Consider the following 25324-nt stretch of genomic DNA (forward strand, 5'->3'; position numbering starts at 1 on the left):
CATGGACTTATTGAGGACACGGTAAGCATGAGAGTTTGTAGCATAACCAACAAATATGCCCTCATAAGCTCTAGCCTCAAATTTAGACAACCGAACACCTTTCTTGAGAATGAAACACTTACACCCGAACACCCGAAAGTACTTGAGGTTGGGCTTGTTACCGGTGAGTATCTCATATGGAGTCTTGTTCAAGCCTTTGCGGAGATAGAGCCAATTTGATGCATGACACATGGTGTTGATGGCTTCGGCCCAAAAGTTGTATGGGGACTTGAACTCCGCCATCATGGTCCTTGCCGCATCCATCAACTTCCGGTTCTTCCTCTCCGCTACACCATTTTGTTGAGGGGTGTATGGTGCAGAATATTGATGCTTGATCCCCTCATCACTAAGAAACTCATCCAAGGTGTAGTTCTTGAACTCGGTGCCGTTGTCACTTCTTATTGTCAAGATCTTTGCATTGTGTTGACGTTGGGCTTCATTTGCAAAGTCAATGACGGTTTGTCGGGTCTCGCTCTTCCTCTTGAAGAAATATACCCAAGTGTATCTTGAATAATCATCCACAATCACCAAGCAATACTTTCTACCCCCAAGGCTATCAAAGTATGGAGGCCCAAAGAGATCCAAGTGAAGGAGCTCCAAAGGCCGCTTCGAGTAAATGATAGTCGTGGGAGGGTGACCTTTTCATGTAGCTTTCCTTCGATACAAGCACTGCAAGCACGATCTTTAGCAAAACTAACATTTGTTAGTCCACGGACATGGTCCCCCTTGAGAAGACTTTGCAAAGATCTCATATTGACATGGGCTAAACGGTGATGCCAAAGCCATCCCACGTCAACTTTAGCCATTATGCATGTCGCGGTCTTAGTGGGTCGCTCCAAAAAGTTAATCACATAGAGACCGTTCTCGACATGCCCAACAAAGGCTACTTTAAGAGTCTTGCTCCACAAGAGGGTCATGGTATCAACATCAAATAAAGTGGCAAAGCTCATTAGTGCAAGTTGATGAACGGAAAGTAAATTTTATGCAAGGGACTCAACCAGCATGACCTTCTCGATCGTGAGATCATAAGGAATGACAACCTTGCCAAGTCCCAATACCTTAGAGGACGAGGCATCACCCCACTCGACATTGGTGGGCATAGATGGAATCTTGTGAACGTCCACCACCAAGTCCTTGCTTTCGGTCATATGATTGGTGGCTCCACTATCGAGCAACCATGATCCCCCACTGGAAGAAAACACCTACAAGAAATCAATGCTTGGTTTCAGGTACCCATTTTGCAATGGGTCCTTTGATGTTAGTAACAAGGGTCTTAGTAACCCAAATAGACCATTCAATGTACTCATAAGAAGAACCAACAAATTTGGCATAAACATGTCCATCACTAGCACGGCATAACACATAAGAAGGGTTAAAGTCGCCGACTTTGTTGGGAGGGGTAGCATTGCCCTTCTTGGCATCACTACCCTTCACATTGTTCTTCTTCTTATTCTTAGAAGCAGCCTCTCCCTCCTTCACAAAAGTTTGCTTGAGAGGGGGAGGTCATTTGGCCTTGTCATCCTTCTTCTTGTTCTTGGACTTGGGTGTGAACCCAATTCCTTCCTTGGCCACAACTTCCTTTTGATTGCTCAAAAGGTCGTTGAGGTTCTTCTCACTTTGTATGCATGACACAAGGCCTTTCTGAAGTTGCTTATTCAACTTTGCATTCTCCTCAACAAGATGCACATGCTCACAACATGGGTTAGTAGCATTTGCATTATCAATTAAGACCATATGAGGAAAGGTGGCTTTCTCCTTGGTTAGCTTTACTTGGAGTTGATCATGAGACTCTTTGAGGCTAGCATGAACACCCTTCAAGACCTTGTGAGCCTTGTCGAGTAAATCAAACTCCTCTTTGAGTCTAGCAAGATCAACCCCAAGCTTGGCCTTCTCGGAGTTTAGCACATGAGATACAACAAGAGCATGATCAAGATCTTTCTTTAATTTAGCGTGGTCATCGTTGTATGACTCCTCAAGAGCCAAACGAAGACCTTGCTCTTCCTCAAGAGCATTGGAAAGATCCGAAATCTCATCGTGCCATTGGCTTCACCAAGTTGTTCCAAGAGAGCAACGAAGTGCTTCTTGGATTTACCCTTGAGCTTACTCATAAAAGACTCAAATTCATTCTCCTTCGCATTAGACCCCTCGTGTTCATCAATGCAATCCGTCAAAGAAGGATTATTAATGATGGTAGTTTTGATGTTGGGGATTACCTTGTTGGTGGCTTTAGCCATGAGGCACTTGGTGGTGATGTTCTCATTGGGTGAGTCGAAGAGAGACACCCGCGGAGTTGTCGCAATGGCTATGGGGACCATGGCAACCGACTCACCGTCATCATCATCATCATCATCCTCATTATACTCTTCTTGTGCCACCAACCCCTTGGGAGGAGTCTTCTTGATGAAGTTGCTCTTGTTGGGAAAAGACTTGGCCTTGTCCTTTATGATCTTGCCACCATTGTCTTCCCTATTCTCATAAGGACATTCCGCAACAAAGTGGCTCACATTGCCACAATTATAGCAAGTCCTCACTCGTTTTTTTTATTGGGCAAGTCCTCACTCGTTGCTTGACCTTTGCGCCACGTGAGTTGTTCTTGTTGAAGTTGGGCCTTGTGTTATTCTTGCTCCAAAATTGCCTTGAAGCAAGAGCCATATGTTCATGAAAAGCATACTTTGTATCTTCGGGATTGCTCTCCTCTTCTTCCTCTTCTTCCACACTAACCTTGGCCTTCAAGGCAAGGTTGGGCTTCTTTGCTCTTTGAGAGCATAACACCGCATTGTCGGCGGTCTTGTCCAAGATGCTCATAGCCACAAACTCATCCAACACTTCACTTGAGGACAAGGTGTGGAAGTCCGGCCTTTGACGAATGACGGAGGACATGGCCTTGTGGTAAGGCATCATGGCCTTGAGGAATTTGCGCTTGATCGAATTGTCATCCGTATCCTTGCTCCCATGATCTCAGAGTGAGACCACGATAGTGGTTAATCTCCGATAGAGCTCACGAGGTTCTTCATCTTCTTTCATTGCAAACTCATCGGCTTCATCTTGCACTACTTCATAGTTGGAGCGTTGAATGCTTGCGCTTCCCTTGTAGAGGGAAACAACATGATGCCATGCATCCTTGGCCTCAGTGAAGGGTCGGAGATGAGCAAGATCTTCGGGTGGAATTGCATCTTGGATGATGAAGAGAGCATTCTCATTGAATTGATTATCCGCGGCTTCTCTAGGGGTGAAGTTGCTACGGTCATGCGGATAAAAACCTTCTTCAATGATTCTCCAAAGGTTAGTATTAACATGGTTCAAATGACGCTTAAAGCGATAAACCCAAGAATCAAAGTCCTCATTTTTCACAATCTTAGGGGGAGGACCGGCATGATTCAAATGAGTGGAAGGAATTGGTCCACCATAAGTAAGTGGAGGTTCCACATGGGCAAAGATGCCGTTGCCATTTTTACCACTAGAAGAAGGAGCCTTTTCACTAGTAGCTTCCCCCTTGTCGGAGTTAGCATCCGTCACCTTGTTACTGGGATCACCCACTTTCATCGGTGCGGTAGATAGTTTAAGCCCTTCTAAGAATTTATTAAACATGCTTTCAACCTCGGCCGTCATGGAGGTTTTCAATGTGTCCAAAGCCACATTGAATTCCTCACGAGAGACCGCGGTTCCCCCATCGGCCGTAGACGAGACCGGATTCACACCGGAGTGCTCCTCCACACCATCTACGGTGTCAACCATACTCTTCGGACGGCAAAGTACTTAATAAAGAGACGAGGCTCTGATACCAATTGAAAGTATCGATATAGTTGACTAGAGGGGGGGTGAATAGGCAGCTAACAATTTTTAGCTTTTCTTTACCATTTAAACTTTGCATCAAAATAGGTTGTCTAGATATGCAACTAGGCGAGCAAACTATATGATGCGACAACAACAAGCACACGAGCAAGCAAGGGATATAACACAAATAAGCTTGCACAAGTAAAGGCACGAGATAACCAAGAGTGGAGCTGGTGAAGATGAGGATGTGTTACCGAAGTTCCTTCCTTTTGAGGGGAAGTACGTCTCCGTTGGAGCGGTGTGGAGGCACAATGCTCCCCAAGAAGCCACTAGGGCCACCGTATTCTCCTCACGCCCTCACACAATGCGAGATGCTGTGATTCCACTATTGGTGCCCTTGGAGGCGGCGACCGGACCTTTACAAACAAGGTTGGGGCTATCTCCACAACTTAATTGGAGGCTCCCAACGACACCACAAAGCTTCACCACAATGGAATATGGCTCCGCGGTGACCTCAACTGTCTAGGGTGCTCAAACACCCAAGAGTAACAAGATCCGCAAGGGATTAGTGGGGGAATCAAATTTCTCTTGGTGGAAGTGTAGATCGGGGCCTTCTCAACCAATCCCTAGAAAATCAACAAGTTTGATTGGCTAGGGAGAGAGATCGAGCGAAAATGGAGCTTGGAGCAACAATGGAGCTTGGGGTGGAAGAGGTGGTCAACTCGGAGAAGAAGACACCCCTTATATAGTGGAAGAACAAATCCAACCGTTATCCACCAACTCAGCCTGCGTAGCACGGTACTACCGCGCCGGGGACGCAGTACTACCGCAAGGGCACACGGTACTACCGCAGGGCACCGCGGTACTACCGCCCGTGTAGCAGAAACCAAAGCAGCCCTGATGCGATGAAGCAGAGGGCGGTAGAACCGCTGGCGCGGTACTACCGCTCCCCCTTGCGGTACTACCGCAAGACAGGGATAGTCCAGATTTTGGGAAAGCACGGACATATAAAAATACATCCGTGGCAACTTCCGCTGAGTTGGGATCTATGCAAAAATCCGAAATGGTAGTACTGCAAGCCAGGAGCGGTACTACCGCGCGGGGCGTGGATGTAAAAAATTACATCCGACCCTACTGCCGTGCATGCTGCTGAGCCAGGCCAGAGCGCACGGTACTATCGTGCCAGAGGCGCGGTAATACCGCGTAGGGCGCGGATGTAAAAAATTACATTTGCCCCTACTACTGCAAAAGCTGCAGTGCCTGACCTAAGACCACAGTACTACTGCTCCACGGAAGCAGTACTACCGTGGGCGCTTGCGGTACTACCGCACCAGAGGCCGGTACTACCGCAAGGGCATGCGGTACTACCGCTCCTAGGAGCAGTACTACCGCATGCCCAAGATCAGCGATCACGACATTTTTGCATAGACAAGAAAAGACGGAGGATGCTCCAAAGTGCCAAAGGAAAGATGGTGCAAATGGAGCAGACGTGTATGTGATGATTCCACCCAAACCTTTCCAAAGCGGACCAACTCTTAATAGTACGGCTTTCCTACGACTCAAATCCACCGAAAAGAAATGTAGAGAAACACCTTCTTCAATAGTCTTCGAGGGGCACCAAATCGTCTTGTGCCAAGTCATGATATATCTGAAATACTCAATTCATATGATTAGTCCGCAAAAGCATTGTCATCAATCACCAAAACAACTAAGGGATAAATATGCCCTTACACGTGGTTTATGATGGATATCATGATCTACATAATTAAATCTGGCATGCTCTTAATAATAAAATGGGATCCCTAATAAATTTGCCATGTTCTACAAAAAAAATCGTGTATAAAACAAAACAAAACAAAATCATGTATACAATATTTTTCTTGCAATAAAAACATGTTTATAATACCCGCATGTCAAAAAATCAAAGTGTTGTGCCGTAGGCTATATACAGAAGGAAATGGCCACGATATGTACAAATAAATTTGACATGGGCAAGTTCAATAAAGAATTGGGACCCTAAAGAATTTGTCATGGTATCTACACTAACAATGACATGGAAAAAGTTATTCTTAAGTTTGCCATGGCAATTATCTTTACAAAAATGCCATGGGACAAAAGTTGTACTGCTAACAATAAATCGATTTACCATCATGCACTATTTTTGTTCGGCATGGCAATAAATTGATTTACCATGACAATAATCAAGTAAAAAAACAGAGCCAGCGCATGCACTATTTTCTAGGCCTCTTTTATCTTTGTGGACCTTCGACAATCAACGCAATGCGACGGCCCAACCAGAGCTTACTTTCAATTTGGGCCCTAGAACTACGTTTTCTTTCTTCTGCGGTCGGTGTTGTCTGACGAAACTGAAAGTGTCAAAAACTAACACCTATAGAGATTCAGAGATGGGGATAGAGACATAGTTTAAGCAACATAGAGAGCACATGATCCACAAATTAAGCAACACAAAGAGCACATGATCCACAAACCCTTAATCAAATCATAGAGCACATGACACGACACAAATAACATCTCTAACGAGTGATGACCAGCAAGTAAGAAATTCCTAGAGCAACTATACAAAAATAAAATCCTAAAGCTATCAGATTTGCCTGCTTGTTCAATTGAATCATCTGCTTCAAGTTCTTGTTCATCTTCTTTAATTCCCCCTTCAGATCTGCATCCCCAACTGTCAGAGCAGCACTTTTAGAGACCAAATTCGTTGGTGCTGGCGGCAGATTGAGCTCCCGGGTTGGGGCCCCATTGAATTGAATCCGCTTAACGTAGTCATCCAGCCATTCAAAATGTGTGCATTTCTTCATGATCTGGACGAAAACATGAACCCTAAATCCCAGATCCAAGGAAAAAGAATTAAAAGCAAATAGAAAAAGAAATCGGAGAAAAATCATGAGATCTAACCTGCCCCTCTGGCTTGCTCTCGCATTTCATGAACTCACGCCCATAGTTGCCATTCTTGATCTCCTTCGAAGTCAACCGTATCAGTGGCGTTCTGCATGGGCAGTCAGGACATTTCTCCATGGGAAGTGGACCATACTGGGTCCACGAGGGGCGGGAGGCTGAAGTGGAGCTCCACATATCGCCCAAAGTTGCCGGAGAAGAAGAAGAAGAAGAGGAGTGGCTCCTCTCGTCGCCGGAGAAGAAGAAGTAGAGGAGTGGATCCTCTTGTCGCCGCAGAATAAGCAGCAGAAGAAAGGGGAGGCACAACCAATAAGTCTCGCGGATCGCCCCACGATCCAACGACGCGGAGCCGTCCATGTGATCCAACGGCGCGGAGCCTGCATGCAGCCTGCCCTCGGAATTCCTTCTAGAAGACCACATCTGAGGGTTGTCGCTTGGCGCTAGGGTATGATCGGACCGCTGACGTTCAGAGCTAGGGTTAGGCGAAACCCCGTGGGGTTTAGAGGGGTTTTGAGCTGGTCAACGGGGTTTCCAAGGCTTTGACTGAGCATAACTGATTTAAAAATCAAAAAAATATGAAACCTTCACCGTTGGTCATTTTATAAGACACACTAACAAGGAAAAATACTAAACTTGGTATACGAACATTTAGAAAAAACCTAGCTAGCACGATCGAGGTGAAATGAGCACCATTAAGTTAAAAAAAATCAAAAAATAATATAAAACATGCGCACAATGTTGTCTTGTGTGACATGTTACCAACCAAAAATCACAAACTTTGTCTATGGACATTTTCATGAAAAAACCTTCACACATATGAGCTATCACGTACAACATTTCATAGAGACCAAGGAGAGGAGGTAGGGTTCCCTTCGGTTTTTTAAAATAAAAAAAATCACCAAAGCTTTTCAAAGTGAATAAGAAGGATCTGAACTTAGTTTTCCATTTTCATATTTTAAACGTGTTTTTAATGGTTTACTATTAAAGTATATTTTTTCAGAAAAAATGTAAAAATATAAAGATTAATTCAATAAATAGTGATTCTTCGAATCTACACTATATAGATTCAATAGGTGTTAATAAAAAATATTTGGCTCATTTGGAGTAGGTCCAAATAAAACTTGATTACAAATGAGGCTATTTACCCTAGCTTGGGAGCTCATTTGGAGCACATTTCTCATGACTACAAGTTTTACCACGCAAAAGAAATTGGATTGATCACCTAACGTTTGTAATATTCAGCAAACTTTGCAACTCACACCACAGGGCAATAGACTTCAAGTGTTGGTTCAAATTCAAAGTTTGCCTAAAATTCAATTTTTGCCTCAGTTTTGTATTCTACCTCAAATTTCACATCAAATTATAAATAGAATTATTACACCTTACAAATTTTCACAGTAGTTTAAATTGACGATAGAATCCTTATTACAAATCCTTAAAGTTCAAAGTTTATGACTTGCATTCAAGTTCAAATTCAAATCTTTCCCTTGCTCCTTGTGTTCCTGGATGGGTTAACTGTCTTGCTCCTGGTTTCCCTAGCTGGGATATTTTGTGCTTTTGAAAGCTTTGTCTTGTTGCTTCTGATCTTCACTTCTGGTGGTGGCGGTTTTGTTGAGCTTTGACTGACCGAGCAAGTGATGACCAGTTGACGGTCATCTATGGGTTCACTAATCCTTAAAGAAACTTCAGACAAAATAACTTCCTCCTCTCTTATAGATTCAAAACCTTCATAAGCCATGGTTTCAAATTCTGCATCAGATGATGGTTCAACCGAAGTTTCTTCCTCTCTAGGTCTTTTCTATCATGTGCCTCTAATTAACCTAGAGCTGGGTCAAACAGAAATAAGCTTAGCCATCGATAAAAAAAAGAACAAATGCAAAAAAGGAAAAGGTTGCACACATACCAAGCTGCTACTTCAGTTGCTTCATTCTCCTCTAAACTTGTTGCATTCTCCTCTGCTGCTGCATTCTCCTCTAAACTTGTTGCATTCTCCTCTGTTGCTGCATTCTCCTCTGCATTTGCTGTTGCCCATTGTTCCTCTTCTCCAAATGATGCATCAACTAGATTGGTGCAACACCTAACAATACGCCCTAGGATACCACATCTTTTGCACTTATGTTGTTTTTCTACACGACCCTCTTCACCAGCTCTTATCCTGTTTTTCCTTGGTCTTCCTAGTGGTCTAGTCAGTACAGGAGAATGGAGTTTGAACCCCGAGTCTACTATGTTCCATTGGTCTTTTCCCAATAGTGCAGGAACATTTTCAGCATAAGCAGCCCTAAATTTGGTGGCAGAGAAATATTCAGAGCAATACTGATCAACTTCACCATCTTCACCTCCAATAACAGTCATGAGATGTAGGGCATGTATGCACGGCTTCCCGTGGATCTACCATTGCCTACATCTGCATTCCTTAGTTGCAAGGTTCACTGGATATCTCCATTCCCTATTTTTACGGCCAGTGTATGTCACCTCAGCCTCGTATGTCGACGGTCGAATGCAGTTCATCCTTAGTCCTCTTGCCTTGGCATGCAATGCCTAAATCAGAGATGGGAACATAAGATGGCCAACATATTGTGTTTCTGCAATTATTTTACGAAGAGGCATCTTTATCATGATCATCTGCCTAATCTTATGAAATGCTTGCCACAACAAAAGCCCTTTCATTGACTTGAGCTTTGCATTGAAACACTCAGCGAGGTTATTGGTCACATATCTACTTTGCAGATTTCATTTGAATTTGCCTCTTGACCACACCTTTCCATGATGTTCATGAAGGAATTATGCCCCAAAGGCAATAATAAAGTTGTTATTTATATTTCCTTATATCATGATAAATGTTTATTATTCATGCTAGAATTGTATTAACCGGAAACTAGATACATGTGTGAATACATAGACAAAACAAAGTGTCCCTAGTATGCCTCTACTTGACTAACTCGTTAATCAAAGATGGTTAAGTTTCCTGACCATAGACATGTGTTGTCATTTGATGAACAGGATCACATCATTAGGAGAATGATGTGCTGGGCAAGACCCATCCGTTAGCTTAGCATAATGATCATTAAGTTTTATTGCTATTGCTTTCTTCATGACTTATACATATTCCTTTGACTATGAGATTATGCAACTCCTGAATACCGAAGGAACACCTTGTGTGCTATCAAACATCACAACGTAACTGGGTGATTATAAAGATGCTCTACAGATGCCTCCGAAGGTGTTTGTTGGGTTGGCATAGATCGAGATTAGGATTTGTCACTCCGAGTATCGGAGAGGTATCTCTGGGCCCTCTCGGTAATGCACATCATGATAAGCCTTGCAAGCAATGTGACTAATGAGTTAGTTACGGGATAATGCATTACGGAACAAGTAAAGAGACTTGCCGGTAATGGGATTAAACTAGGTATGAAGATACCGACGATCGAATCTCGGGCAAGTAACATACCGATGACAAAGGGAATGACGTATGTTGTCATTGCGGTTTGACCGATAAAGATCTTCGTAGAATATGTAGGAACCAATATGAGCATCCAGGTTCCACTGTTGGTTATTGATCGGAGATGTGTCTCGGTCATGTCTACATAGTTCTCGAACCCGTAGGCTCCGCACGCCTAACGTTCGGTGACGATTTGTATTATGAGTTATGTGTTTTGGTGACCGAAGATTGTTCGGAGTCCCGAATGAGATCACGGACATGATGAGGCATCTCGAAATGGTCGATAGGTAAAGATTGATATATTGGACGATAGTATTTGGACACCGGAATGGTTCCGGAGTGTTTAAGGTATTTATCGGAGTACCGAGGGGTTACCGGAACCCCCCGGGGGAAGTAATGGGCTAACATGGGCCCTAGGGGAGAGAGAGGGCATCCCACAAGGGGTGGAGCATGCCCCCTCCCCCATGGGCAGTCCGAATTGGACAAGGGGAGGGGGCGCGGCCCCCCTTTCCTTCTCCCTCTCCCTCTCCTTCCCCCTTTCCCCCTCCGAAAGAAGGAAGGGGGGCAACTAGGACTAGGAGTCCAAGTCTCCCCCACTTGGCGCACCCCTAGGGCCGGCCTCCTCCCCTCTCCTCCTTTATATACGGGGGCAGGGGGCACCCGATAGCACATCAATTGTTCTCTCAGCCGTGTGTGGTGCCCCCCTCCACAGTTTACTCCTCCGGTCATATTGTCGTAGTGCTTAGGCAAAGCCCTGCGCGGATCACATAACCATCACCGTCACCACGCCATCGTGCTGACGAAATTCTCCCTCGACACTTTGCTGGATCAACAGTTCAAGGAACGTCATCGAGCTGAACGTGTGCAGAACTCGGAGGTGTCGTACGTTCGGTACTTGATCGGTTGGATCGCGAAGACGCTCGACTACATCAACCGCGTTAAGCTAACGCTTCCGCTTTCGGTCTACAAGGGTACGTGGACACACCCTCCCCCTCTCGTTTCTATGCATCTCCTAGATAGATCTTGCGTGATCGTGGGAATTTTTTTGAAATTGCATGCTACGTTCCCCAACAGTGGCATCCGGGCCAGGTCTATATGTAGATGATATGCACGAGTAGAACACAAGAGTCATGAGCGGTCATAGTCATACTGCTTACCACCAATGTCTTATTTTGATTCGGCGGTAATGTTGGATGAAGCGGCCCAGACCAACCTTACATGACCACGTTCATGATACCGGTTCCACCGACAGACATGCAACTTGTTTTGCATAAAGGTGGCCGGCGGGTATGTGTTTCTCCAACTTTAATTGAATTGAATTTGACTACGACCGGTCCTTGTTGAAGGTTAAAATAGCATACTTGACGAAAAATGGTTGTGGTTTTGATGTGTAGGTAAGAACGGTTCTTACTAGAAGCCCGCAGCAGCCACGTAAAACTTGCAACAACAAAGTAGAGGACGCCTAACTTGTTTTTGCAGGGCATGTTGTGATGTGATATACGTTATTGTATGAGATGATCATGTTTTGTAGAAGTTATCGGCAACTGGCAGGAGCCTTATGGTTGTCGCTTTATTGTATGAAATGCAATCGCCATGTAATTGCTTTACTTTATCACTATGCGTTTTGTAGAAGCAATAGTTGGCGACACGACAACGACGCTATGATGGAGATCAAGGTGTCAAGCTGGTGACGATGGAGATCATGAAGGTGCTTTGGAGATGGAGATCAAAGGTACAAGATGATGATGGCCATATCATGTCACATATTTTGATTGCATGTGATGTTTATCTTTTATGCATCTTATTTTGCTTAGTATGGCGGTAGCATTATAAGATGATCTCTCACTAAATTTCAAGGTATAAGTGTTCTCCCTGAGTATGCTCCGTTGCGACAGTTCTTCGTGCCGAGACACCACGTGATGATCGGGTGTGATAAGCTCTACGTTCACATACAACGGGTGCAAGACAGTTTTGCACGTGCAGAATACTCGGGTTAAACTTGACCAACCTAGCATGTAGAGACATGGCCTCGGAACACTAAGACCGAAAGGTCGAACGTGAATCATATAGTAGATATGATCAACATAAAGATGTTCACCATTGAAAACTACTCCATCTCACGTGATGATCGGACATGGTTTAGTTGACATGGATCACGTGATCATTTAGATGACTCGAGGGATGTCTATCTAAGTGGGAGTTCTTAAGTAATATGATTAATTGAACTTAAATTTATCATGAACTTAGACCTGATAGTTTTTGCATATCTATGTTGTAGATCAATGTCCCGTGCTACTGTTCCCTTGAATTTTAGTGCGTTCCTAGAGAAAGCTAAGATGAAAGATGATGGTAGCAACTACACGGACTGGGTCCGTAACTTGAGGATTATCCTCATTGCTGCACAGAAGAATTACATCCTTGATGCACCGCTAGGTGCATGGCCTGCTGCAGGAGCAGCTGCTGACGTTGTGAACGTCTGGCAAGCTAAATCTGATGACTACTCGATAGTTCAGTGTGCCATACTTTATGGCTTAGAATCGGGACTTCAAAGACGTTTTGAACATCATGGAGCATATGAGATGTTCCAGGAGTTGAAGTTAATATTTCAAGCAAATGCCCGAGTTGAGAGATATGAAGTATCCAACAAGTTCTATAGCTGCAAGATGGAGGAGAATAGTTCTGTCAGTGAACACATACTCAGAATGTGTGCGTAACATAACCACTTGAATCAGCTGGGAGTTAATCTACCAGATGATAGTGTCATTGACAGAGTTCTTCAATCACTGCCACCAAGCTAGAAAGGCTTCGTGATGAACTATAATATGCAAGGGATGAACAAGACGATTCCCGAGCTCTTCGCGATGCTCAAAGTTGCGAGGTAGAATTCAAGAAGGAGCATCAAGTGTTGATGGTTAACAGGACCACTAGTTTCAAGAAAAAGGGCAAAGGAAAGAAGGGGAACTTCAAGAAGAATAGCAAGCAAGTTGCTACTCCCGGGAAGAAGCCCAAGTCTGGACCAAAGCCTGAAACTGGGTGCTTCTACTGCAAAGGAACTGGTCACTGGAAGCGGAGTTGCCCCAAGTATTTGGTGGATAAGAAGGATGGCAAAGTGAACAAAGGTATATTTGATATACATGTTATTGATGTGTACCTTACTAATGCTCTTAGTAGCACCTGGGTATTTGATACTGTTTCTGTTGCTCATATTTGCAACTCAAAATAGGGGCTACGGATTAACCGAAGATTGGCTAAGGATGAGGTGACGATGCGTGTCGGAAATGGTTCCAAGGTCGATGTGATCGCCGTCGGCACGCTACCTCTACATCTACCTTTGGGATTAGTTTTAGACCTGAATAATTGTTATTTGGTGCCAGCGTTGAGCATGAACATTATATCTGGATCTTGTTTGATGCGAGGCGGTTATTCATTTAAATAAGAGAATATTGGTTGTTCTATTTATATGAGTAATATCTTTTATGGTCATACACCCTTGAAGAGTGGTCTATTTTTGTTGAATCCCAATCGTGGTGATACACATATTCATAATATTGATGCCAAAAGATGCAAACTTGATAATGATAGTGCAACATATTTGTGGCACTGCCGTTTAGGTCATATTGGTGTAAAGCGCATGAAGATACTCCATGCGGATGGACTTTTGGAATCACTTGATTATGAATCATTTGATGCTTGCGAACCATGCCTCATGGGTAAGATGACTAAGACTCCGTTCTCCGGAACAATGGAGCGAGCAACTGACTTATTGGAAATAATACATACCGATGTATGCGGTCCGATGAGTGTTGAGGCTTGCGGCAGGTATCGTTATTTTCTGACCTTCATAGATGATTTGAGCAGATATGGGTATATCTACTTGATGAAACACAAGTCTGAAACATTTGAGAAGTTCAAAGAATTTCATAATGAAGTGGAAAATCATCGTAACAAGAAAATAAAGTTTCTACGATCTGATCGTGAAGGCGAATATTTGAGTTACAAGTTTGGTTTTCATTTAAAACAATGTGGAATAGTTTCGCAACTCACGCCACATGGAACACCACGACGTAATGGTGTGTCCGAACGTCGTAACCATACTTTATTAGATATGGTGCGATCTATGATGTCTCTTACCGATTTACCACTATAGTTTTGGGGTTATGCATTAGAGACAGCTGCATTCACGTTAAATAGGGCACCATCTAAATCCGTTGAAATGACCCCGTATGAATTGTGGTTTGGCAAGAAACCTAAACTGTCATTTCTTAAAGTTTGGGATTGAGATGCTTATGTGAAAAAGCTTCAGCCTGATAAGCTCGAACCCAAATCGGAGAAGAGCGTCTTCATAGGATACTCAAAAGAAACTGTTGGGTACACCTTCTATCACAGATCCGAAGGCAAAATATTTGTTGCTAAGAATGGATCCTTTCTAGAGAAGGAGTTTCTCTCGAAAGAAGTGAGTGGGAGGAAAGTAGAACTTGATGAGGTAATTGTACCTTCTCTTGAATTGGAAAGTAGTTCATCACAGAAAACTGTTCCCGTGATGCCTACACCAATTAGTGAGGAAGGTTATGATGATGATCATGAAACTTCAGATCAAGTTACTACCGAACCTCGTAGTTCAACCAGAGTACGTTCCGCACCTGAGTGGTACGGTAATCCTGTTCTGGAAGTCATGTTACTAGAACATGACGAACCTACGAACTATGAGGAAGCGATGATGAGCCCAGATTCCGTGAAATGGCTTGAGGCCATGAAATCTGAGATGGGATCCATGTATGAGAACAAAGTGTGGACTTTGGTTGACTTGCCCGATGATCGGCAAGCCATAGAGAATAAATGGATCTTCAAGAAAAAGACGGACGCTGATGGTAATGTTACTGTATACAAAGCTTGACTTGTTGCGAAAGGTTTTCGACAAGTTCAAGGAGTTGACTATGATGAGACCTTCTCACCCGTAGCGATGCTTAAGTATTTCCGAATCATGTTAACTATTGCCGCATTTTATGATTATGAAATCTGACAAATGGATGTCAAAACTGCATTCCTTAATGGATTTCTTAAAGAAGGGTTGTATATGACGCAACCAGAAGATTTTGTCGATCCTAAAGGTACTAACAAAGTGTGAAGCTCCAGCGATCCATTTATGGACTGGTGCAAGCATCTCGGAGTTGGAATATACGCTTTGATAGTGTGATCAAAGCATATGGTTTTATACAGACTTTCGAAGAAGCCTGTATTTACAAGAAAGTGAGTGGGAGCTCTGTAGCATTTCTAATATTATATGTGGATGACATATTGTTGATTGGAAATGATATAGAATTTATGGATAGTACTTGAATAAGAAATTTTCAATGAAAGACCTCGGTGAAGCTGCTTATATATTGGGCATCAAGATCTATAGAGATAGATCAAGACGCTTAATTGGACTTTCACAAAGCACATACCTTGATAAAATTTTGAAGAAGTTCAAAATGGATCAGTCAAAGAAAGGGTTCTTGCATGTATTACAAGGTGTGAAATTGAGTCAGACTCAATGCCCCACCACTGTAGAAGATAGAGATAAAATGAAAGTCATTCTCTATGCCTCAACCATAGGTTCTATCATGTATGCAATGTTGTGTACCAGACCTGATGTGTGCCTTGCTATAAGTTTAGCAGGGAGGTACCAAAGTAATCCAGGAGTGGATCACTGGACAGCGATCAAGAACATCCTGAAGTACCTGAAAAGGACTAAGGATATGTTTCTCGTTTATGGGGGTGACAAAGAGCTCGTCGTAAATGGTTACGTCGATTCTAGCTTTGACACTGATCTGGATGACTCTAAGTCACAAAGCATATATGTATTTATATTGAATGGTGGAGCTGTCAGTTGGTGCAGGTCCTTGCAAAGCGTCGTGGCGGGATTTACGTGTGAAGCGGAGTACATATCTGCTTCGGAAGCAGCAAATGAAGGAGTCTGGATGAAGGGGTTCATATCCGATCTAGGTGTAATACCTAGTGCATCAGTTCCAATGAAAATCTTTTGTGACAATACTGGAGCAATTGCCTTAGCGAAGGAATCCAGATTTCACACGAGAGCCAAACACATCAAGAGACGCTTCAACTCCATCCGTGATCAAGTCAAGGAGGGAGACATAGAGATTTGCAAAATACATACGGATCTGAATATTGCAGACCCGTTGACTAAGCCTCTCCGACGAGCAAAACAAGATCAGCACCGAAACTCCATGGGTGTTAGAATCATTACAATGTAATCTAGATTATTGACTCTAGTGCAAGTGGGAGACTGAAGGAAATATGCCTGATGTCTAGTACACAACCTTCTTCTTGTAGACGTTGTTGGGCCTCCAAGTGCAGAGGTTTGTAGGACAGTAGCAAATTTCCCTCAAGTGGATGACCTAAGGTTTATCAATCCGTGGGAGGCGTAGGATGAAGATGGTCTCTCTCAAGCAACCCTGCAACCAAATAACAAAGATTCTCTTGTGTCCCCAACACACCCAATACAATGGTAAATTGTATAGGTGCACTAGTTCGGCGCAGAGATGGTGATACAAGTGCAATATGGATGGTAGATATGAGTATTTGTAATCTGAAAATATAGAAACAGCAAGGTAACTAATGATAAAAGTGAGCGTAAACGGTATTGCAATGCGTTGAAACAAGGCCTAAGGTTCATACTTTCACTAGTGCAAGTTCTCTCAACAATAATAACATAATTGGATCATATAACTATCCCTCAACATGCAACAAAGAGTCACTCCAAAGTCACTAATAGCGGAGAACAAACGAAGAGATTATTGTAGGGTACGAAACCACCTCAAAGTTATTCTTTCTGATCGATCTATTCAAGAGTCCGTAGTAAAATAACATGAAGCTATTCTTTCCGTTCGATCTATCATAGAGTTCGTACTAGAATAACACCTTAAGACACAAATCAACCAAAACCCTAATGTCACCTAGATACTCCAATGTCACCTCAAGTATCCGTGGGTATGATTATACGATATGCATCACACAATCTCAGATTCATCTATTCAACCAACACAAAGAACTTCAAAGAGTGCCCCAAAGTTTCTACCAGAGATTCAAGACGAAAACGTGTGCCAACCCATATGCATAAGTTCATGGGCGGAACCCGCAAGTTGATCACCAAAACATACATCAAGTGGATCACGTGATATCCCATTGTCACCACAGATAAGCACGGCAAGACATACATCAAGTGTTCTCAAATCCTTAAAGACTCAATCCGATAAGATAACTTCAAAGGGAAAACTCAATCCATCACAAGAGAGTAGAGGGGGAGAAACATCATAAGATCCAGCTATAATAGCAAAGCTCGCGATACATCAAGATCGTGCCAAATCAAGAACACGAGAGAGAGAGATCAAACACATAGCTACTAGTACATACCCTCAGCCCTGAGGGTGAACTACTCCCTCCTCGTCATGGAGAGCGCCAGGATGATGAAGATGGCCACCGGTGAGGGATCCCCCCTCCGGCAGGGTGCCGGAACAGGGTCCCGATTGGTTTTTGGTGGCTACCGAGGCTTGCGGCGGCGGAACTCCCGATCTATTTTGTTCCTCGAAGGTTTCAGGGTATATGGATATATATAGGCGAAAGAAGTCGGTAAGGGGAGCCACGAGGGGCCCACGAGGGTGGAGGGCGCGCCCAGGGGGGTGGGCGCGCCCCCTGCCTCGTGCCTTCCTCGTTGCTTCCCTTACGTACACTCCAAGTCTCCTGGATTGCTTCCGTTCCAAAAATAACTCTCCCGAAGGTTTCATTCCGTTTGGACTCCGTTTGATATTCCTTTTCTGCGAAACACTGAAACAAGGGAAAAACAAAAACTGGCACTGGGCTCTGGGTTAATAGGTTAGTCCCAAAAATAATATATAAGTGTTTAGTAAAGCCCATAAACATCCAAAACAGATAATATAATAGCATGGAACAATCAAAAATTATAGATACGTTGGAGACGTATCAGCATCCCCAAGCTTAATTCCTGCTCGTCCTCGAGTAGGTAAATGATAAAAACAGAATTTTTGATGTGGAATGCTACCTAACATATTTATCATTGTAATCTTCTTTATTGTGGCAAGAATATTCAGATCCATAAGATTCAAAACAAAAGTTTAATATTGACATGAAAACAATAATACTTCAAGCATACTAACAAAGCAATCATGTCTTCTCAAAATAACATGGCCAAAGAAAGTTATCCCTACAAAATCATATAGTCTGGCTATGCTCTATCTTCATCACACAAAATATTTAAATCATGCACAACCCCGATGACAAGCCAAGCAATTGTTTCATACTTTTGATGTTCTTCAACTTTTTCAATCTTCACGCAATACATGAGCGTGAGCCATGGACATAGCACTATAGGTGGAATAGAATGGTGGTTGTGGAGAAGACAAAAAGGGGAAGATAGTCTCACATCAACTAGGCGTAATGGGCTATGGAGATGCCCATCAATAGATATCAATGTGAGTGAGTAGGGATTGCCATGCAACGGATGCACTAGAGCTATAAGTGTATGAAAGCTCAACAAAAGAAACTAAGTGGGTGTGCATCCAACTTGCTTGCTCACGAAGACCTAGGGCAATTTGAGGAAGCCCATCATTGGAATAGGCAAGCCAAGTTCTATAATAAAAGATTCCCACTAGTATATGAAAGCGACAACATAGGAGACTCTCTATCATGAAGATCATGGTGCTACTTTGAAGCACAAGTGTGGTAAAAGGATAGTAGCATTGTCTCTTCTCTCTTTTTCCTCATTTTTTTATTTGGGCCTTTTCTCTTTTTTATGGCCTCTTTTTTTTCTTTTTTCTTTTATTTTTCGTCCGGAGTCTCATCCCGACTTGTGGGGGAATCATAGTCTCCATCATCCTTTCCTCACTGGGACAATGCTCTAATAAAGATGATCATCACACTTTTATTTACATACAACTCAAGAATTACAACTCGATACTTAGAACAAAATATGACTCTATATGAATGCCTCCGGCGGTGTACCGGGATGTGCAATGACTCATGAGTGACATGTATGAAAGAATTATGAACGGTGGCTTTGCCACAAATACGATGTCAACTACATGATCATGCAAAGCAATATGACAATGATGGAGCGTGTCATAATAAACGGAACAGTGGTAAGTTGCATGGCAATATATCTTACAATGGCTATGGAAATGCCATAATAGGTAGGTATGGTGGCTGTTTTGAGGAAGGTATATGGTGGGTGTATGATACCGGCGAAAGGTGCGTGGTATAAGAGAGGCTAGCAATGGTGGAAGGGTGAGAGTGCGTATAATCCATGGACTCAACATTAGTCATAAAGAACTCATATACTTATTGCAAAAATTTATTAGTTATCAAAATGACGTACTACACGCATGCTCCTAGGGGTATAGATTGGTAGGAAAAGACCATCGCTCGTCCCCGACCGCCACTCATAAGGAAGACAATCAATAAATAAATCATGCTCCGACTTCATCACATAACGGTTCACCATACGTGCATGCTACGGGGATCACAAACTTTAACACAAGTATCTCTCAAATTCACAACTACTCCACTAGCATGACTCTAATATCACCATCTTCATATCTCAAAACAATCATAAGGAATCAAACTTCTCATAGTATTCAATGCACTCTATATGAAAGTTTTTATTATATCCCTCTTGGATGCCCATCATATTAGGACTAAATTCATAACCGAAGCAAATTACCATACTGTTTAGGACTCTCAAAATAATATAAGTGAAGCATGAGAGTTCATCTATTTCTTCAAAATAAATCCACCATTGTGCTCTAAAAGATATAAGTGAAGCACTAGAGCAACCGACAAACTACTCCGACAGATATAAGTGAAGATCAATGAGTAATCGTATAATTATGCAACTATGTGAAGACTCTCCAATTTAATAATTTAAGATCTTAGTATTTTATTCAAACAGAAATCAAAGCTAAATAAAATGACATGACGCTCCAAGCAAAACACATATCATGTGGTGAATAAAAATATAGCTCCAAGTAAAGTTACCGATGAACGAAGACGAAAGAGGGGATGCCTTCCGGGGCATCCCCAAGCTTAGGCTCTTGGTTATCCTTGAATATTACCTTGGGGTGCCTTGGGAATCCCCAATATTAGGCTCTTGCCACTCCTTATTCCATAGTCCATCGAATCCTTACCCAAAACTTGAAAACTTCACAACACAAAACTTAACAGAAAACTCGTAAGCTCCGTTAGTATAAGAAAATAAATCACCACTTAGATACTGTTGTGAACTCAATATAAATTCATATTTGTGTAATATCTACTGTATTCCAACTTCTCTATGGTTTATAAACTCTTTTACTAGCCATAGATTCATCAAAATAAGAAAACAACACATACAAAACAGAATCTGTCAAAAACAGAACAGTCTGTAGTAATCTGTATCAAACGTATACTTCTGTAAATCCAAAAATTCTGAAATAAATTGGTGGACCTGAGGAATTTGTCTAGTAATCATCTGCAAAAAGAATCAACTAAATATCACTCTCCAGTAAAAAGTTTTAGCTAATCTCGTGAGTGCTAAAGTTTCTGTTTTTTACAGCATGATCATAAAGACTTCACCCAACTCTTCCCAAAGGTTCTACTTGGCACAAACACTAATTAAAACACAAAACCACATCTAAAAATAAGATAGATGTATTATTTATTCCTAAACATAACCAAAAAGCAAGAAACTATAATAAAGTTGGGTTGCCTCCCAACAAGTGCTAACATTTAACGCCCCTAGCTAGGCATGATGATTTCCATGATGCTCACATAAAAGATAAGAATTGAAACATAAAAAGAGAATCATGAAGAATATGACTAGCACATTTAAGTCTAACCCACTTCCTATGCATAGGGATTTTGTGAGCAAACAACTTATGGGAGCAAGAATCAACTTGCATAGGAAGGTAAAACAAGCATAACTTCATGATTTTAAGCACATAGAGAGGAAACTTGATATTATTGCAATTCCTACAAGCATATATTCCTCCCTTATAATAATTTTCAGTAGCATCATGAATGAATTCAACAATATAACCAGCATCTAAATCATTCTTTTCATGACCTACTTGCATAGAAAATTTACTACTCTCCACATAAGCAAAATTCTTCTTATTCAGAATAGTGGGAGTATCATAAGAGACTCGAATACTATAAATTGTTTCCACATTAAAAGAGTAATGTTCAGAAAAAGGGTAATCATAATCATGACAAGTTCTACAATTATAATCATCACTACTTTTTATAGCATAAGTTTCATCACAATAATCATCATAAGTAGCAACTTTTTTCTCATCATAATCGATTGAAACCTCTTCCAAGATAGTGGAATCATCACTAAATAAAGTCATGACCTCTCCAAATCCACTTTCATATTCATAACAATAAGATTCAACATCCTCCAAAATAGTGGGATCATTACTTCCTAAAGTTGACACTCTTCCAAACCCACTTTCATCAATATAATCGTCATAAGTAGGAGGCATGCTATCATCATAACAAATTTGCATATCAAAACTTGGGAGGCTAAAAATATCATCTTCATTAAACATAGCACCCCCAAGCTTGGGACAAACATTAATTGCAGCAAATATATTCTCAAATATGTCATCCTCATCAAACATAGCTTCCCCAAGCTTGGGCCTTTTCATATCATAAGCATAATCACTCTCATCATTAATAGTGTGGATATCACCAATAGTATAGCAATTATCATCATCACAATGAGTAGTAGGAGCAACATCATTTGGGAGGGATACCTTTTTACCTTTGCTTCTCCGTCTTTTCTTTTTCTTCTTCACATCATGTGTGGGTTCAATCCTCTTTTTTGAGCTTTTTATTGATGAGATTGGTTGAATAGAAAGCTCCTCCTCGTTACCTGATTCATCATAAGAAATAATAGGAGGATATTGGGAAGTCTCTTCCTTTTCGTTAGTATTCTCTTCATCTTTAATTTGTTTTCTTTTCTTTATGTAATTGGCAATATAAGGATTTTCAATGCAATTCACCGCACAATACATATAAATTTCTTCTAGATCAAAATCAAGAAGTTTATCACGGGCAAATACTGGAAGATAGTTAGTTATACGTTTCATTTCTTCATAACCCATAAGCAAACTAAGTTGATTATGATGTGCAAGGGAAATCAAGTCATCATAATTTTTGGACACGATTAGATCATGAAACAATTTGCATCGGATAGTTAAATGACCACGTTCATTGCAAAGTTCACAAGTACGGCTAAGAAAATTTAAATTTTCAACACAAACATCTAGCCTTTCTTGCAACCATTTAGTTTCTAAGTACTTATGCCTCTTACAAAATCTATCTTCCCTTTTTGGTATGTATTTGCAAACTCTATGCACTCCACAAAAATCGACATGCTTATAAGAGATATTTTCATCATGACTAGTGCAATCATCATTAGTACTATGGATATTCAAGGAGTTTATACTAACAACATTGCAATCATGCTCATCATTCAAAGATTCAGTGCCAAACATTTTATAGACTTCTTCTTCTAGCACTTGAGCAAAATTTTCCTTTCCATCATTCTCACGAAAGATATTAAAAAGATGAAGCGTATGAGACAAACTCAATTCCATTTTTTTGTAGTTTTCTTTTATAAACTAAACTAGTGATAAAACAAGAAACTAAAAGGTTCGATTGCAAGATCTGAAGATATACCTTCAAGCACTCACCTCCCCGGCAACGGCGCCAGAAAAGAGCTTGATGTCTACTACACAACCTTCTTCTTGTGGACGTTGTTGGGCCTCCAAGTGCAGAGGTTTGTAGGACAGTAGCAAATTTCCCTCAAGTGGATGACCTAAGGTTTATCAATCCGTGGGAGGCGTAGGATGAAGATGGTCTCTCTCAAGCAACCCTGCAACCAAATAACAAAGAGTCTCTTGTGTCCCCAACACACCCAATACAATGGTAAATTGTATAGGTGCACTAGTTCGGCGAAGAGATGGTGATACAAGTGCAATATGGATAGAAGATATGAGTATTTGTAATCTGAAAATATAAAAACGGCAAGGTAACTAATGATAAAAGTGAGCGTAAACGGTATTGCAATGCGTTGAAACAAGGCCTAAGGTTCATACTTTCACTAGTGCAAGTTCTCTCAACAATAATAACATAATTGGATCATATAACTATCCCTCAACATGCAACAAAGAGTCACTCCAAAGTCACTAATAGCGGAGAACAAACAAAGAGATTATTGTAGGGTACGAAACCACCTCAAAGTTATTCTTTCTGATCGATCTATTCAAGAGTCCGTAGTAAAATAACATGAAGCTATTCTTTCCATTCGATCTATCATAGAGTTCGTACTAGAATAACACCTTAAGACACAAATCAACCAAAACACTAATGTCACCTAGATACTCCAATGTCACCTCAAGTATCCGTGGGTATGATTATATGATATGCATCACACAATCTCAGATTTATCTATTCAACCAACACAAAGAACTTCAAAGAGTGCCCCAAAGTTTCTACCGGAGAGTCAAGACGAAAACGTGTGCCAACCCCTATGCATAAGTTCATGGGCGGAACCCGCAAGTTGATGACCAAAACATACATCAAGTGGATCACGTGATATCCCATTGTCACCACAGATAAGCACGGCAAGACATACATCAAGTGTTCTCAAATCCTTAAAGACTCAATCCGATAAGATAACTTCAAAGGGAGAACTCAATCCATTACAAGAGAGTAGAGGGGAAGAAACATCATAAGATCCAGCTATAATAGTAAAGCTCGCGATACATCAAGGTCGTGCCAAATCAAGAACACAAGAGAGAGAGAGAGATCAAACACATAGCTACTGGTACATACCCTCAGCCCCGAGGGTGAACTACTCCCTCCTCGTCATGGAGAGCGCTGAGATGATGAAGATGGCCACCGGTGAGGGATCCCCCCTCCGGCAGGGTGCCGGAACAGGGTCCCGATTAGTTTTTGGTGGCTACAGAGGCTTGCGGCGGCGGAACTCCCGATCTATTCTGTTCCCCGAAGGTTTCAGGGTATATGGATATATACAGGCGAATGAAGTCGGTAAGGGGAGCCACGAGGGGCCCACGAGGATGGAGGGCGCGCCCAGGGGGGTGGACGCGCCCCCTGCCTTGTGCCTTCCTCGTTGCTTCCCTTACGTACACTCCAAGTCTCCTGGATTGCTTCCGTTCCAAAAATAACTCTCACGAAGGTTTCATTCCGTTTGGACTCCGTTTGATATTCCTTTTCTGCGAAACACTGAAACAAGGGAAAAACAAAAACTGGCACTGGGCTCTGGGTTAATAGGTTAGTCCCAAAAATAATATAAAAGTGTTTAGTAAAGCCCATAAACATCCAAAACAGATAATATAATAGCATGGAACAATCAAAAATTATAGATACGCTGGAGACGTATCAATGCCCTAGAGGCAATAATAAAGTTGCTCTTTATATTTCCGTATATCATGATAAATGTTTATTATTCATGCTAGAATTGTATTAACCGGAAACTTGGTACATGTGTGAATACATAGACAAAACAAAGTGTCCCTAGTATGCCTCTACTTGACTAGCTCGTTAATCAAAGATGGTTAAGTTTCCTGAGCATAGACATGTGTTGTCATTTGATGAACGGGATCACATCATTAGGAGAATGATGTGATGGACATGACCCATTCGTTAGCTTAGCATAATGTTTATTAAGTTTTATTGCTATTTCTTTCTTCATGACTTATACATATTCCTTTGACTATGAGATTATGCAACTCCCGAATACCGGAGAAATACCTTGTGTGCTATCAAACGTCACAACGTAACTGGGTGATTATAAAGATGCTCTACAGGTATCTCCGAACGTGTTTGTTGGGTTGGCATAGATTGAGATTAGGATTTGTCACTCCGAGTATCGGAGAGGTGTCTCTGAGCCCTCTCGGTAATGCACATCATGATAAGCCTTGCAAGCAATGTGACTAATGAGTTAGTTACGGGATAATGCATTACAGAACGAGTAAAAAGACTTGCTGGTAACGGGATTAAACTAGGTATGAAGATACCGATGATCGAATCTCGAGCTTGTAACATACCGATGACAAAGGGAATGACGTA

The sequence above is a fragment of the Aegilops tauschii genome, chromosome 3, assembly GCF_002575655.3.
Source record: "Aegilops tauschii subsp. strangulata cultivar AL8/78 chromosome 3, Aet v6.0, whole genome shotgun sequence".
Taxonomy (NCBI): Eukaryota; Viridiplantae; Streptophyta; class Magnoliopsida; order Poales; family Poaceae; genus Aegilops; species Aegilops tauschii.